This window comes from Enhydra lutris, unplaced genomic scaffold (genome assembly GCF_002288905.1).
Source record: "Enhydra lutris kenyoni isolate GAN:26980312 unplaced genomic scaffold, ASM228890v2 scaffoldscaffold13, whole genome shotgun sequence".
NCBI lineage: Eukaryota > Metazoa > Chordata > Mammalia > Carnivora > Mustelidae > Enhydra > Enhydra lutris.
The window spans coordinates 27391995-27406768 of NW_019154097.1; the positions used below are offsets into that span (position 1 = coordinate 27391995).

The 14774-nt window shown below is 46.8% G+C and overlaps 1 protein-coding gene across 1 annotated transcript in view; it reads right to left on the reverse strand.

Annotated features, from left to right (window-relative positions):
* Window positions 1–14774, reverse strand: part of LOC111146358 (tubulin tyrosine ligase like 11) — a 222486-nt gene that overhangs the window by 15410 nt on the left and 192302 nt on the right. The window lies entirely within an intron of this gene.

Consider the following 14774-nt stretch of genomic DNA (forward strand, 5'->3'; position numbering starts at 1 on the left):
TGTCTAGGTAACTGGGTGAGCGACAGGGAGCCATGAGGGTCGGGGAAGTGGCCACTCTGAGGATAAGGAGCAGGGACATTCCATCTGTCTATTCTTTCCTTCATTTATTCACTTATTTACTCATCCTTTCAATAAGTTTTCACGGCACTAAGCCCTGGGACCTAGAGGCGAATCAGGCATGGGCTTGGCATCCACTGGGGCCGGGTGGAGAGGGATACAGATATCCGCAAACCCCATCAAGCAAGGGGAGGCCTTCTAGAGGACTGTGCCAACAGGGGACAGAACACAGGACTAAGCGGGCTGGTTGGCGGGGAAGCAGGGAGACGGGCCTGGATGGAGGCTCTGCAAAGGAGAGTCAGGAGGGTCTCGGGTAGGCATTGTCTAGATGGTCAAGGAAGGGAAGGCTATTACAGGCAGGGAGAAAAGCAGGAGCAGAGGCCTGAACTGAAGCCTGCTGGTCTGTCTCAGAGTAGCCCGTGCAGCTGCTGCTGCATGGGGTATGTGGGAGGGGAGTGGAGCTCGGATGAGGGGCTGGGGTGGCAGGGTATGACAAGGCAGCTGGCCAGCAGACCCTGTAGGGCGGGTTCAGAACAGAGCCATGTTCCCCTGAGACTTCCGGAGGGAGGGAGGGTGTTCCCAAGGCCTGGAGTGCCAGAATGACAGAAGGTTGTATGAGGCTGCGCTTACATAAGGCTTCCTCCTCCCTTCACAGACGTGATCAGTGGGGAAGTGTGGGCAGAGACACCCACCTGCTACCAAGAAGAAAGCACCTCAGTCATGTAAGGTCTCGCAGAACAGTTCAGGTGCACACCCTTTCCCACCCTGCGTTGGTTGGCAGCTGCCTCCTAGGAGCATTGGGGCGGGGGTTGGGGTTGGGTGGGCGGGCACGGGGAACTGCTCCCCTGGCGCAGGAGCTGTCTTTAAGGGAAGCCAAAGGGAAAAGTGTCTATTTCAAGTAAGCAGAGAGCCATCGTGGAGACTCTGAGTGGGTATGCGTTATCTCAGGCTTTCTCAACCTCGATACTCTCCACATTTGGGGCTAAAAAATGCTTTGTTGGGGAATCTGTCCCATGTAATGCAGAATGTTAAGAAGCATCCTTGGCCTCTGCCCACTAGAGGCCAATAGCAACTTTCCTCCTTCCCTAGTTGTGATAACCAAAACACCTCCAGACATGACCATATGCCCTCAGGGCCATGGGAGGAGGTACAAAGTCAACTCCCCATTGAGAACCACTGGTCTACCTAGACCTCAGTGTAGACTTAATGAAGGCTGACACACTTGACTACGAGAAGTCCCAAATCTCCCAGTGAGATGCAGGGCAGCCCACGGGCATGCTGTCTGCCTTTTCCCCTCTCCCATGTGGCAAAGGATGGGGCAGAGTGTAGGTTTCATTGCATGTCATATATTGGCCATCTCAAAAATAAATGTGTAACTTAATTCCTAGAAAGATCTAGGAAAAAGAGCAAGGTAGTGAACCAATGGATGGCAGGTGGCTCTCCCATTAACTTACCAGGGTCTCAGAGTCCCTAGGATTCAGGGTCTCACCTGTAAAGCAAAGGTGTTGGAATAGGTGATCTCTCGGGCATTTCTAGTTTTAAACACTATGATTCTATGGCAGTAAACACACATTGGAGGATGCTACCAGTGAATACTGAAGTTGGCACCATGTGAGAGATGGGGGACCTTGGGCTGGATAAGGCTCTATCTTGGCTAACTTGGTCATTTTCTTGGCTAGAGACAGAGACTGGTCAGGTGGATCATGAGACTCTCATCTCATTCTCAGGTTAAATGACCAAGTCCAGATTTCACCAAGAATTCATGGAAAATCTTGAAAAGGCCTATATATTAAATATTTCTGGAATGCTTGGGATTGGTAGTTCCTCAAAAAACATTAGAATTAGAAGACAAAGAATTTTGGCTCTGCCACTCATTAGCTGAGTGACCCTGGGCACATTACTTAACCTCTCTGAGCCTCGGGTCTCTTCTCTATAACTTGGAATAGAAAGAGTAACTCTCCAGATTGATGTGAAAAGTGTAAAATGTATATAGAGGACTTCAAGCTTCAGCACTGACATAGAAAGAGCTTGGAAGTCATCACTCCCATCCTCACAATAAGAAAAAAGATGAGCAAACTGAAAACCAATGACTTTCCTTATGTCCATCAGAGAATTGAGGTCACAGGGCAAAGTGCCATCCTGAAAATGGGACAGACATGTGAAAACAGAGAATCATAGCCAAGGTCAGCTTACCAGGAGCAGTGGCTGCTGGAGACAGTAACTGGTAGGAATGCTTCATTGGTGATTGAGGAATTGCTAGAGGCTGAGTGTGGGACCCTGTCTTAGGGGTCCTCCACACTTCTGTGGGTTTTATCCCCAGAGACCCACTGGGTTCTCAAAGTGGTGATTGGAGAAAAACTCCACATGCTTCAGGCACAGGGTGTGTGTGGGGAAGTAATCTTTTTGAAATATGCTCTGAGTGTTCTCCATAAAACAATACTGACCTCAAAGGAGACTAGTTTCCCAGAGGCTTATCTGACCCGAGGGAAGGGCATTTAGACAACTCCAACCCTTTCAGCCTTCCTCTCTCACAGAAGGGTAGGAAAAAAAAAGCCTAAGAAACACTTCTGGATGTCACTGTCCAGAGACTCAAGCCCACTAAGAAATTGAGATTTAATCACAAGATTAGCAAATGCTCTATCTCTCCAGTACTTCCTGCTGCATCAAAAGGGCTCCAATGTAACAACACTGGATAACAATTGACAGCTCCAAGACCAAGACTCTGTTCAACCAAGGAAACTAAAGCTTCTAGCACCTACAGCTACAGCAAACATTAGAACGCAGCTTCTAGTTGGGTCAATATAAAGCTTCTCACTGAGAGCTGCATTACCTCAGTTCCTACTACCTGATCTACCATGTCTGGCTTTAAACAAAAAATTCTGAGATCTGCCAAAAGACAAGAAAAAAAAAATGTGTCTGTAGAGACAAAGCAAGCATCACAAGTAGACACAGCTATGACACAATGTTGGAGTCATACAATGGAGAATTAAAAATAATGATGAATAACATGTTAAGGGCTCTAATGGAGGGAGTAGACAACATTCTAGAACAGATGGGTAACATAAGGAGAGAGAGGGAAACTCTAAGAAAGAATTAAAAAAAATGTTGGAAATAAAAACCACCAAAACAGAAATAAAGAATGCCCCTGGTGGACTCATCTGTAGACCAGACAGAGCCGAGGAAAGAGTCAGTGAGCCTGAAGACATGTCAATTGAAATGTCACAAACTAAAATGCAAAGAGAAAGAATGAAGAAAAGGAGAATGTCCAGGAACAGTGTCTTTAATGACAGAGAAGAAATGGATATGTTTCTTGAAACATACAACCTCCCAGGACTAAATCATGATGAAACAGAAATTCTGAGCAGACTGAGTACTAGTAAGGAGATTGAATCAGTCATCAAAATCCTCCCAAAAAACAAAACTCTAGGGCCACATGGCTTCACTGGTGAATTCTACCAAATATGTAAAGAATTCATACCAATAACTGCTTTAAATGTGCATGGTTTAAATAGGTCAATTAAAAGACAGAGATTGTTAGGGTACATAAAAAACAAAATCCAATTCTATGTTGTTTATAAGAAACCCTCTTTGAACATAAAGACATAAATAGAAAGTGACGGGAAAGAGAAAGATATGTCACTAACCAAAGAAAGTAGGAGTAGGTAAATTAATTTCAGATGAAGCAGGCTGCAGAACAGAGAAAATTATCAGGGATAAAGGTGGGCATTGCATAATGATAAAGGGGTCAATTCTCCAAGAAGTCATAATGATCCTTAGAATGTATGTAGCTAAAAACAGAGTGTCAAAATATGTGAGGTAAAACAGATAGAATTGCAAGGGAAAATAGACAAATCTACTATTAAGTTGGAGATTTTAACACCCCTCTCTCAGTAATTGACAGATTCAGCAGGCAGAAAATTGGTAAGGATATAGTTGGATTGAACAGCACCATCAATCAACTGGATCTAATTGACGTGTGAAAAATACTTCATCTTACAAGAGCAGAATACACATTCTTTTCAGTTCACATGGAGCATTCACAAAAGTAGACTACATTCTGGGCCATTAAACACCTTGACAAATATAAAAGAACAGAAATCATGCAAAGTATGCTCTCAGACCACAGTGGTATTAAACCAAAAATTAGTAACAGAGAGATAGCTGGAAAGTCCCCAAATATTTGAAGACAAAATAGTACATGTCCAAACAACATATGGGTCCAAAAGGAAGTATCAAGAGAAATTTTAAAATATTTTGAACTCAATGAAAATGAAAATAGAACTTACTGAATTCTGTAGGGTGCAGTGAAAGCTGTGTTTAGAGGGAAATTTATAGCATTGAATACACATATTAGAGAAAATAAAAGATCTAGAATGCACCTATTAGAGAAAATAAAAGATCTAGAATCAATCATCTAAGCTTCCACCTTGGGAAACTAGAAAAAGAAGAGCTAAATAAACCCAACGTAAGCAGATGAAAAGGAATAATAAAAATAAGAGCACAAATCAATGAAATTAAAACAGGAAATTAATAGAAAAAGTCAATGAAAGCAAAATTTAGTCTGTGAAGACGTCAATGAAATTGATAAACCTTAGCCAGGCTAGAGGAAAAAAGGAGCAGATTATTAGACTACTAATTGGTAATTAATAACTACTAATATCAGAAATGAAAGAAGGGTAATCACTACTGATCCAATGGACATTAAAAAGGATAATAAAGGAGGGGCACCCAGGGGGATCAGCCAGTTAGGCATCCAACTCTTGATTTCAGCTCAGGTCATGATCTTAGGTATGTGAGACTGAACCCCATGTTGGGCTCTGTGTGTGCTGTACTGGGTATGGAGCCTGCTTAAAATTCTCTCTCTCTCTCTCCCACTCTCTCTAAAAAAAAAAAAAAAATGATAGTAAAGGAATATTATTAATAACTCTGCCTACAAATTTGGTAACTTAGATGAAGTGGACTAATTTCTCGAGAGACACAATTTACCATAACTCACATAAAGAGAAACAGATAATCTGAATAGGATTATGTCTATTAAAGAAATCGTATCAATAATTAACAACCTTTCAAAAAAGAAAGCAGTAGTCCCTGATGGTTTCACTGGTGAATTCTACCAAACATTTAAGAAAGAAATTATACTAATTCTCTACAATTTCTTCTGGGATGTAAAAGCAGAGGGAAAACTGAAATACAGGCAAAAGATCTGAATGGACATTGCACCGAAGAAGGTATAACAGAAATCAAATAAGTAAATGGAAAGATACTCAATATCTTATGTCTTTTGGGAAATGCAAATGAAAACAATGAAATACCACTACCCTCCCAATTCTGTTTTATGAAACCAGCATTACCCTAATAATAGATAATGGCATTACTAGAAAGGAAAACTATAGAATAATAGGTCTCATGAACACGAATACAAAAATCCTCAATAAAATTTTAGCAAATGAAACTTAATAATGTATAAAAAGATTACACACCATTGCCAATGGGATTTATTCCAAGTGTGCAAGTCTGTTTCAATACTCAATAATTAATTAATGTAATCTATTACATCAGTAAACCAAAGAAGAAAAATCATATGATCATACTGATAGATCCAGGAGAAACATTTGACAAAATCAAATACCCAGTCATGATTTAAAAGAAAAACATCCTCTAAACAAATTTTGTTCACTTGATAAAGAATATCTATTTTTTTTAAAAAATCCACAGCTAAGATCATACTTAGTGGAGAGAAACTAGATGCTTTCCCCCTAAGACTGAGAACAAGGCAAGGATGTCCCCTTCTCACCTCTTCTTTTCAGCATTGTACTGGGAGTCTTGGTTAATACAGTAAGACAGGAAAAGAAAAGGTATGTAAGTCAACACATTCCAAATTAAAATCTCAAAAAGTCATTTTGTGGATATTAAAGTGAATCTAAAATTTATATGGGGGGCTCCTGGGTGACTCATTTGGTTAAGTGTCTGACTCTTGATTTTGGCTCAGGTCATGATCTCAGGGTCCCGGGATCAAGTCCCGAGTAGACTCCCTGCTCGGTGGGGTGTCTACTTCTCCCTTGCCCTCTACAACACCCCCCCGAGTCCCCCGCTCATGCTTTCTCTATCTGTCAAATAAATAAATAAAATCTTTTAAAGAAACCAAAAAACCAACATCATACTAGCAAAAGAACATATAAATAGATCAATGGAACAGAATAGAGAGTCCAGAAATAGACTTACACAAATGTAATCAACTAATCTTTGACAAAGGAGCAATGCCCGTTCAATGGGGGGGGGAAAAAAACAACTAGTCATTTCAACAAATGGTGCTGAAATAATTGGACATCCATATCCATCACCCTCCCCCCCCAATCTAGACACAGACTTTGTACCTTTCACAAAAATTAACTCAAAATATATCATAGACCTAAATGTAAAATACAAAACTATAAAACTTCTAGAAGATAGTATAGGAAAAAATCTAGGGGGCCTTGGATTTGGTTATGCATTTGGAGATACAACACCAAAAGCAAGATCCATGAAAGCAAAAAAAAAAAAAAAAAAAAAAAAAAAAACCGAAAACAAAAAAACCAAAAAACACCAAAAAATAAAATGACGTTAGGCTTTAATGAAATCAAGAACTGCTCTGCAAAAGACACTGTTATGAAATTCAAAAGATAAGCCACATGCTGGGAGAAAACCCTTCCAAAAGACATATTTGATAAAGGATTTGTATCTAAAATATACAAAGAACTCTTAAAACTCAACAATATGGAAGAAAGCAACCCAATGGCCCAATTGAAACACAGGCAAAAGATCTGAATGGACATCGCACCAAAGAAAATGTACAGAAAGCAAATAAGTAAATGGAAAGATGCTCAATCTCTTATGTCTTTAGGGAAATGCAAATGAAAACAATGAAACACCACTACCCTCCCATTACAATGGCTAAATCCAAAGCCTGACAATACTAAATGCTGACAAGGCAGTCCTGTTCATTGTTCACGGAAACATGAAAGGGTATAGCTACTTTGGAAGTTTGGCAGTTTCTTACAAAGCTAAACACAGTCTTACTACATGATTGAGCAATCACATTCCTAGGTATTTGCCCACTTGTGCTGAAGGCTTATGTCCATACAAAGACTGCACACAAATGTTTATAATAGCTTTATTCATAATTGCCAAAGTTTGGAAGCAACCAAGATATTCTTCAATAGGTGAAAGGATTGGCGAGCTGTGATATAACCATTCAGCGGACTACTGCTCAGAAATATAAAGAACTGAGCGATTGAGTCACAAAAAGACACGGAGGACCCTTAAATGCATGCTGCTAAGTGAAAGAAGCCAGTCTGAAAAGGCAGGCAAATTCTTCATACTAGCTGGGCACCATTGGAGGTGGCCCTTAACCCGGCCAGTCCTCATTTCCTCATCTCTAAGTAGCAGGGCTGTGGGGCGCTTCTGTGCCATATTTGTGACAGTAGAGTGTATGCGAACAGGGGAGTCTCTGGTGGGAGGAGGAGCAGAGGGGGGCTGCCTGGGGGAGAAGCCCCCTAGATGTGTCTGTCACAGCCAATGTCTCCTTGAGCCAAGACTGGGGACCAAACATAGCTCTGCCCAACCCTTAGGGATGCTTGGGTCACTGAATCAGGGTCTTGGGCCTGGGGACATTTGGGGATTGGCAGGGCCCTTCCACCTTCATGTGGCTGTGACTGTTGTCACTTCCTAGGCAGCACAAGGCAGAGGCTCGGGACAGGGTTCCCGCTCTGCTCCACCCACCATCTCGCTCTGCCCCATCCCCCCAAGCCTCAGTTTCCTTTTCTGAGAATGGGTTCATGGGAATAAGACCCAGCTTACCAGGAGTCCCAAGAGGACGGGGAGAGTGCTTTGTAATCTGTAAAGCGCACACAAACATCAGGAACCTCGACAGTGCTTCAAACAGACAGACAGACCGACTGACAAACACTTGTTTGAGCCAGGCATACACTTCCTCACTAAATCCTTAAAACAACCCAAGGTGGATGTCATCAGCCCCCTTTTAAAGGAAACTGAGGCTCGCAGAGCTGAAGTGTCCCCTCAAAGAGCTGCCAGCTGGGGGGTGTCGCCATGGGACAGCAGGCCACGTGACTTGGGGGCTCCCACTTCCCTGACAACCTCCCTCCCGCCGCGGCTGTCCCTGCAAGGTCCACAGTGGTAAGCAACAGGCACAAGCAAAGAGGGGGGGGTGCTGCATAAAATATCATTCTGCTTTTCCCTTTTTGTGAGTTTTGAGGGTCCGGCGGGGCAGACCAGCTAGTGGACAGACAGCCTGTTCCCTTCACCCCAGAGGTGACGGTGGAGAGGATGACGAATGGGTGCCCGGGACACGGGGGCTCCTGGCAGCCCTTGCGGAGGGGAGCAGTGATTCCAGAACATGCAGCCCACGAGGCGGCAGGCCCTCAGGGGTCTGTGCGAGGCAGAGGGTGCACGGGCCTCTCTGCCGGCTCGCTTGCCTTTATTAAGGATGATTCTGATGCTGACTATTTTGTAAGCGTGTAGGGCGCGTCCAGACCATCTGACTTCAAGAAAATCCAAGGCTGAAGAATGTTACTTGCGCCAGACACGTTGCAAGAGGCGTGGCATGGAGCCTGCTGAATGATCCACCGCCTCCCCGATCTCAGAGGGAGGGGGCCGTCCATGTATATGTATAAGCCAGGCTTTGTTAAACACCAAGTAAAAATACTTTTAAATATTTCAGTACATCGTTAACCAAATACATTTTAGTTGGGGCTCATTCCAGCTGATGAAAGTATAGGAGACACCTGATTTGCATAAGTCGACTAAGGAAATTTGGTGAGAGACAGTCATAAGACTCAGACACCCACGGGCGCCGCTGATCGTCAGGGTGTGACCTGAGCTCCTCTGACACGTTTGCAGAACACCTACTATGTGCCGGGCATAGCGCTCGGCTTCACGGAGGTTAAGTCTAGCTTAAAGGGCAGAGGCCACACTCATTCCACGGCATTTAGGTGGCTGCGATCGGTGTTGTTAAGAGGTTCTCCTTATGGAGATGGCCTGGGCAGTAGTGGTGCAAGGGGAGGGGTTTCCAGCAGAGGTAAGGAGCCTCATGGAGGCCCTCCAAGGTGGCGGCTACCCCAGCTGGAGTGAGTGAGTAGGGGGCTAGTGAGAGTGGTGGCGGCTGCGGGGGAGGGGGTTCTAGTCTGCGAGGCCCTCCCTCATGCAGACCCTCTACCCTAGCAATGGGGTCTTAGACCAGCACCCACAGGTAGCTGCTGGTGGGCTTCACATGGAGACATGACGCAGAGGGAGGGCTGGGGGCCGCTGCAGCGAGCACCCCCAGTGTGAGAGCAGGCACGTGAAGGAATGGCCAGAGCCAGCCATCGGAGACCACAGGAGGTGTGCAGGGAGACTGGCTAACAGCCTCTAGCCCTCCCCAGTCTCACAGCACCCACCGCACGCCCCTTCTTCCCGGCCACACCACCCCGCAGTGTGGTGTAGGACTCAGGGGCGAGGAAATGGGAGGCGATGGCAGCGAGGCACCAGGCGGTTTACAGTCACAGACCGGGCAGGAAGGCACTTCCTCCTGTCCGGTCCCAGCACCTATGGAGCCCTGGGCATGAGCAGGTGCGGGAAGCATTTCTGGAGAAAGGAGCGCAGCAAGAGCCATGCATGTGACCGTGGCAGGGGCAGACCCTTCCTGAGCCGTGCCATGGCCACCCCTGCTCTGAGCGCTTCGTGTGCTCTGTCTCACTTCGTCCAGGTACTGTTTTTAGGAGGTGGGCACCATTACTATCTCCATTTTGCAGAGGAAGAACGTGAGGCTCCAAGGGAGTATGTAACCTGCTAGCAAGTTGCAGAGCTCAGATTCGGATTCGAGGCCAGGTCTGTTGGATCCCGGAGCCTGTGGCTTCGGTTATAGTGCCGCTCAAACTCAGGCAGCCCCAGGAAGGGGGCCCATGTAGCTCAGGCATTCTTCAGGCAGCAGAAGAAATGCAGGATGTATCAGACATTAAACGATGCCACTCCTAGATTTCCCTCTGCAAGCAAGGGGTGTGTGCGCGCATGCGTGCTTGAATGGGTGGAGAAGCGGGGGTGGGGGTGGGAAAGACCCTTCAATCCATGTTCTCTTGCTTTGCAATCATGTTCCATTGATTACTGGGACAGACTCCAGATGTCGGTTGTGTGTTAGATGGACAAGATGTCCAGGTGCTGGGCCAAATGTTCCCTTTGCCAGTGAAATGTTGGCCTCTCATAGATGACGCAGTAATACTACCTTTTATTGCCTAATCTTGATGCTGTTCTCATCTCTAGCACAGAGAAGTGAAATTCCACTCTGGGAAGAGTTGAGAGCAAAGCCTCAATGATAAGGAGGTGCTTGTGAGTGCAATTTACATGAAATGACTGCAACTTCACTGACACGTTTGTTCCTTCATTTGATTCTGGGCAATGACAGGGCTACCAGACCTCAGTTTGGCTGAGAAGACCTGCATTTTAGATTTCCGTTCTGCTAGAAATTCTAGAATTGCAAATTGAAATCTTTATTTATTTATTTTAATGCTGATTACGCTGGCCTCCCGGAGCAGTGTGAGATTGCGTATTGCTAAATTCCATGACGCTCCTAAGTAGTGGTTGACATTCTAACAGAGAAGCAGCGAGACTATCTAGGGACTGACAAGCGCAGGATCCAGACGAGGGTCCTGTGGGTGGAAAGAGGCAGGGAATGGGCTGGTGCTGGGGGAGAGCCACCTGCTGGGCGTGGGTTATTGTCAAGTCCTAGCTTTCCTTTTAGGTGGTGAGTCGTGGATGCTTATTACATTATTTAAAAATTACTAATTTAAAAAGCTGACTAGATAAAAGCAGGTTATGCGTGGATGGGGCTGGAAGGCTCTCAATGAACCAAGGATTATGATTAATCCAGTTTTGTGCCCTTGAGCTCTGGGCAAAAAAAAAAAAAAAAAAAAAAAAAAGATAGAAAACAAGGCTGCTTAAAAGAATAGTCTGAGATTTAGAGTTCATGATGTGAAATCTTTTTTTTAATATACTAGTTTTGATTTTTTTTTCTCACTTATCTTTCTAAACACTGTTTTTCTTTTTCCCCTTAAATAGTAGGGTCTCCCCAGGCAGGTTTCATTAAGGTTTCAGACATCAGGAATTGGGTTAACCCTTCAGCAGCTGCTGAAGCCTCACAAGGGAGGAAGGGAGGTCTGGGCTGGCTTCCAGAAAGGGGACCTTGCCAGAGCAGTTAGACACAGCTGGTGCTGGGTGTAGGGTGTAGGGTGATGCTCTTAGCCAAACAGGCTGGTGTTTTCTGCAGGACGTTAAGGAGTAGAAAGGGAGACTCTGTCAGTGAGACCACCTCCACCATAAGCCGTGGCCCTCACTCTCAGAACACCCTATTTTTGGGATGCAGGACATATTTTATCATCATTAATCTGCTCATCAAACATTCACTGGGCACTGAGCAAGATGCTTGCTCTGGCCCTGTGCCAGCCTTCAGGGGTACCGAACTCATAGAGAGTGACTTTTCTGGGATGCACACCATGCTAAGGGCTTTGTAAATGTTCTTTTTCTTACCCTCACAGCGCCCCTCCTTTGTTGCTTCCCCTAAGGGGGGTCTGGCCATACCCTACGACAACTGTCAACTGTGTGTCCTTTTCATTTGTGTGGCTAGAGACACTGGGTTTAATGAAAAGGCAAATGGCTCTGAATGCAGACGGCTTTTGGTTCAAATCCCAGGGTCCCCGCTGATGTACTTGACACACCTGTTTAAATTCACCTCTTGAAGCCTCGGGCTTCTTGTCTGTCAAATGGGAGAAAAACTCTTATCTCACAGGGCTGTGTGAGAAGTAAATGGGAGAATTCATAACAAGCCTTTTGTATTTCTGTCACATAGTAAATGTGCAGTAAATGGTCTCTATTACTTTTTTTCTCAAGGGTAGGATCTGTAAATAATTTATATTCCCATCAGCCCAATACCTGCTAACATGTTCATTACCTGTCTGTTGAATGGGTGAATGTGTGCCCTCTGAGAATGGCAGCCCAGTTCTATCTCTCTTCTGACTACTCTCTTGTCAGCCCCACGGCAGCTCTGGGAAAGGTAAAGCTGCTCCCAACTGACTGGGCTTCCACACCTCTGGCCAGGACTTAGCTGGAACTGAGAGCACGAGAATCCTTTGGCTCGGCACCATGGAGGGAAGGAAGGAGGACTGTCTGGTTCTTTCTGCTGAGCCTCACCCAAAGGAAAAACCACCCCTCAACCACAAATGTCCTTTTGTGCTATTCGGGAGCTTCCCAAATGCTCCCAAGAATGTGGCTGACTTCAGAAGCACCTTATCCTTGAGAATCGGGGTGTCAGACCAGCCTTCTCAGTTAGCAAGAATGGGGCCCCTGTTCTTTGCCAGCTGCCAGACAGTAGTAGTCCCTGAGACCCTGGGCACAGACAGGCTTCTCCTCTCTGGCTGTAATGCCCAGCCCCCACTATCTGTACCCCACACCCCCAAGTCTGTGATTTCATTTCAGGAGCCATGGAAACAGGAGTTAAACTCTGAGGATGACGTCAGGGGAGACAGGCGCTCACACCAGGCAACCAACCTCCCACTCCAGTTCCATCTTCCCAGAGGCCCTGCGCTCTATGAGTTGAGCTTTCACCTCCCTGCTTTACCAGCCCCGCTCCCTCCCCGGTCACTCAAATGAACACCACTGCTTGGGGGGGGGGGGCGGTGCTGGATAGGGGACAGCATCCTGGGCCAGGAGGCAGGAGGCTTGACTTCACATGGGGGCCTCTGCTACTCACTGGCTGTAAGATTTTAGACAAGTCACTCGCTCTTGGAACCTCAGGATGCTCATCTGTGAAATGGGATACAATCACCCACCAGGAAGGTCTGGGGTGAGAACCAGCCAGGAGATGGGAGGGGATCTCGAAATCCCAGTTGCTGCTAAGGACGGATGACCGGGGCATGGCCACAGGCCTGGGAGATCCCAGCCCGGGATTCGCCTGTCAGTAGGTGCTAAAAACTGGTATTATTCTCATCGTTTTCACTTGGTCAGCAGGATGCAGAGATCCTGGCAGACCCCAGAAAACCTCACCCAAGCCTGCGCTGTGGACAGCCCCTGTGGATTCCGCTTACAGAGAGCAATTTAAGAGGCAAACAAAACATGAAAAGCTATTCAGAATTAACAATGGGCCAGATGGTAATGCTAGTTTGCAGCAATAAAACATGATAAATAGCTTCCTGCTGCTACTCCTGATCAATTTCAATATTTAATAATTCCGCCGCCACCCCCACCCCCTCTCCCGGCCCCCTCCACAGGATCCTGCGAGGACTCCCTGCATTCAACTCACAGAGCAAACACTTCTTCGCTTTCTGAAGGCGTCAGCAAAAAGCGCGCCGCTCAACTGTCATGTGAGCGCCTTCCGTCCTCGAGATGATAATTAATCTGCCTGATTCGGAAGACGCGCCATCTCCAGCCGCTCCTGGTTGCCAGGGAGGGCTGCGAGGGCGCTCCGCCCACAGACACGCGGTGGAACTCACCTTGTTGACTCGGTGCCTACCGGTATTCCCTGAGGTTCGCTTTTGCATTCACGGAAGGAGAACCGTAGGGAGCTGGGTGGTCGTCCCACCCCAGGACCCCTCGCGGGATCAAGCAGCCCGCAAGGGGAGCGGTGGCAGCTTGGTGTGACAGCCACGCCCGCCACCTAAGGCCGAACCTCAGCGTCCTCTCTGCGAGGAGGTGATTCTACCTCCTTCCAGAATTCCAGCCAGGGCTGCGCCCACGAAGCACCCGGCGGAGAGCTCACGCGTAGGACTTGCCCAACCACCGGCAGCCGGTGGCATCATTATTTAAAAGGTGATGATCTCTGCGGTCAAAAGCTGTAGCCCATTCGTGGGGGGGGGGGGGCGGGATGTGACAGGGATCCCCTCACGCTCACACAGACCTCCCCCCGGGGTTCTCCCCAAGCCCCGCCCACTGATAAGATGAGCCGCTTTGTATTGCCAGCAAGGGTCCACATTCCCACATTCCTACCCACGGACACAGAGACCGCAGGGCACCCCTGGCGAGCAGGTACGGTTGGCCCCATTTACGGAAGAGGAAGCGGAGACAGGAGGCAGAATGGCTTTCTAAGCTCACATGGGTAGAAAATGGCACAGTCAATGGTAATCTGGGTCTCCCAAGCTCTGATTTCTTGACCTCCCCACAGATCACAGGAGAAAGCTGCTCGCCGAGTTGCCCCCTCCTGCCTGGTGTCCCTTTGGCCAGGAGGCAGCCCAGGGAAGGGAAGCCTGGGCACTCGGTCGCCCGAGCTACAGTTTACCATCTGTGAAATTCAAACGCTGATACCTAGTGCACTAGCTCACGGGGACGTTTAATGAGGACTATGCACGGAAGCACGGCGTAATTTTATGATGAGCTATACAAATGTCAGGTACAGTTATTATGCCTTTTTGGAAAAACACTGTGTGAGGAAGATCAGAAATGCATTCACCCCAAGGTGGATCCTTCTAACGGAACCCTTCACCCTCCCCACACCCACCCCGCCATAATTTAGGGGATCAAGAGCAAACTCTTCTATGTGGATTCAAGGCCTGGATGGCTCTAGCAAGCCCATCACTGCCCCTTCTCCCTTCCCCTCCTGCTCCAGCCCCTCCAAGTTTCTTGGGGTTATCTGAGCCTTCTACCTGTGTCCGTGTCTCGGCCAGACCACGCCTGCCAGAGGGGTCCATGCTGCCCTGTTCACT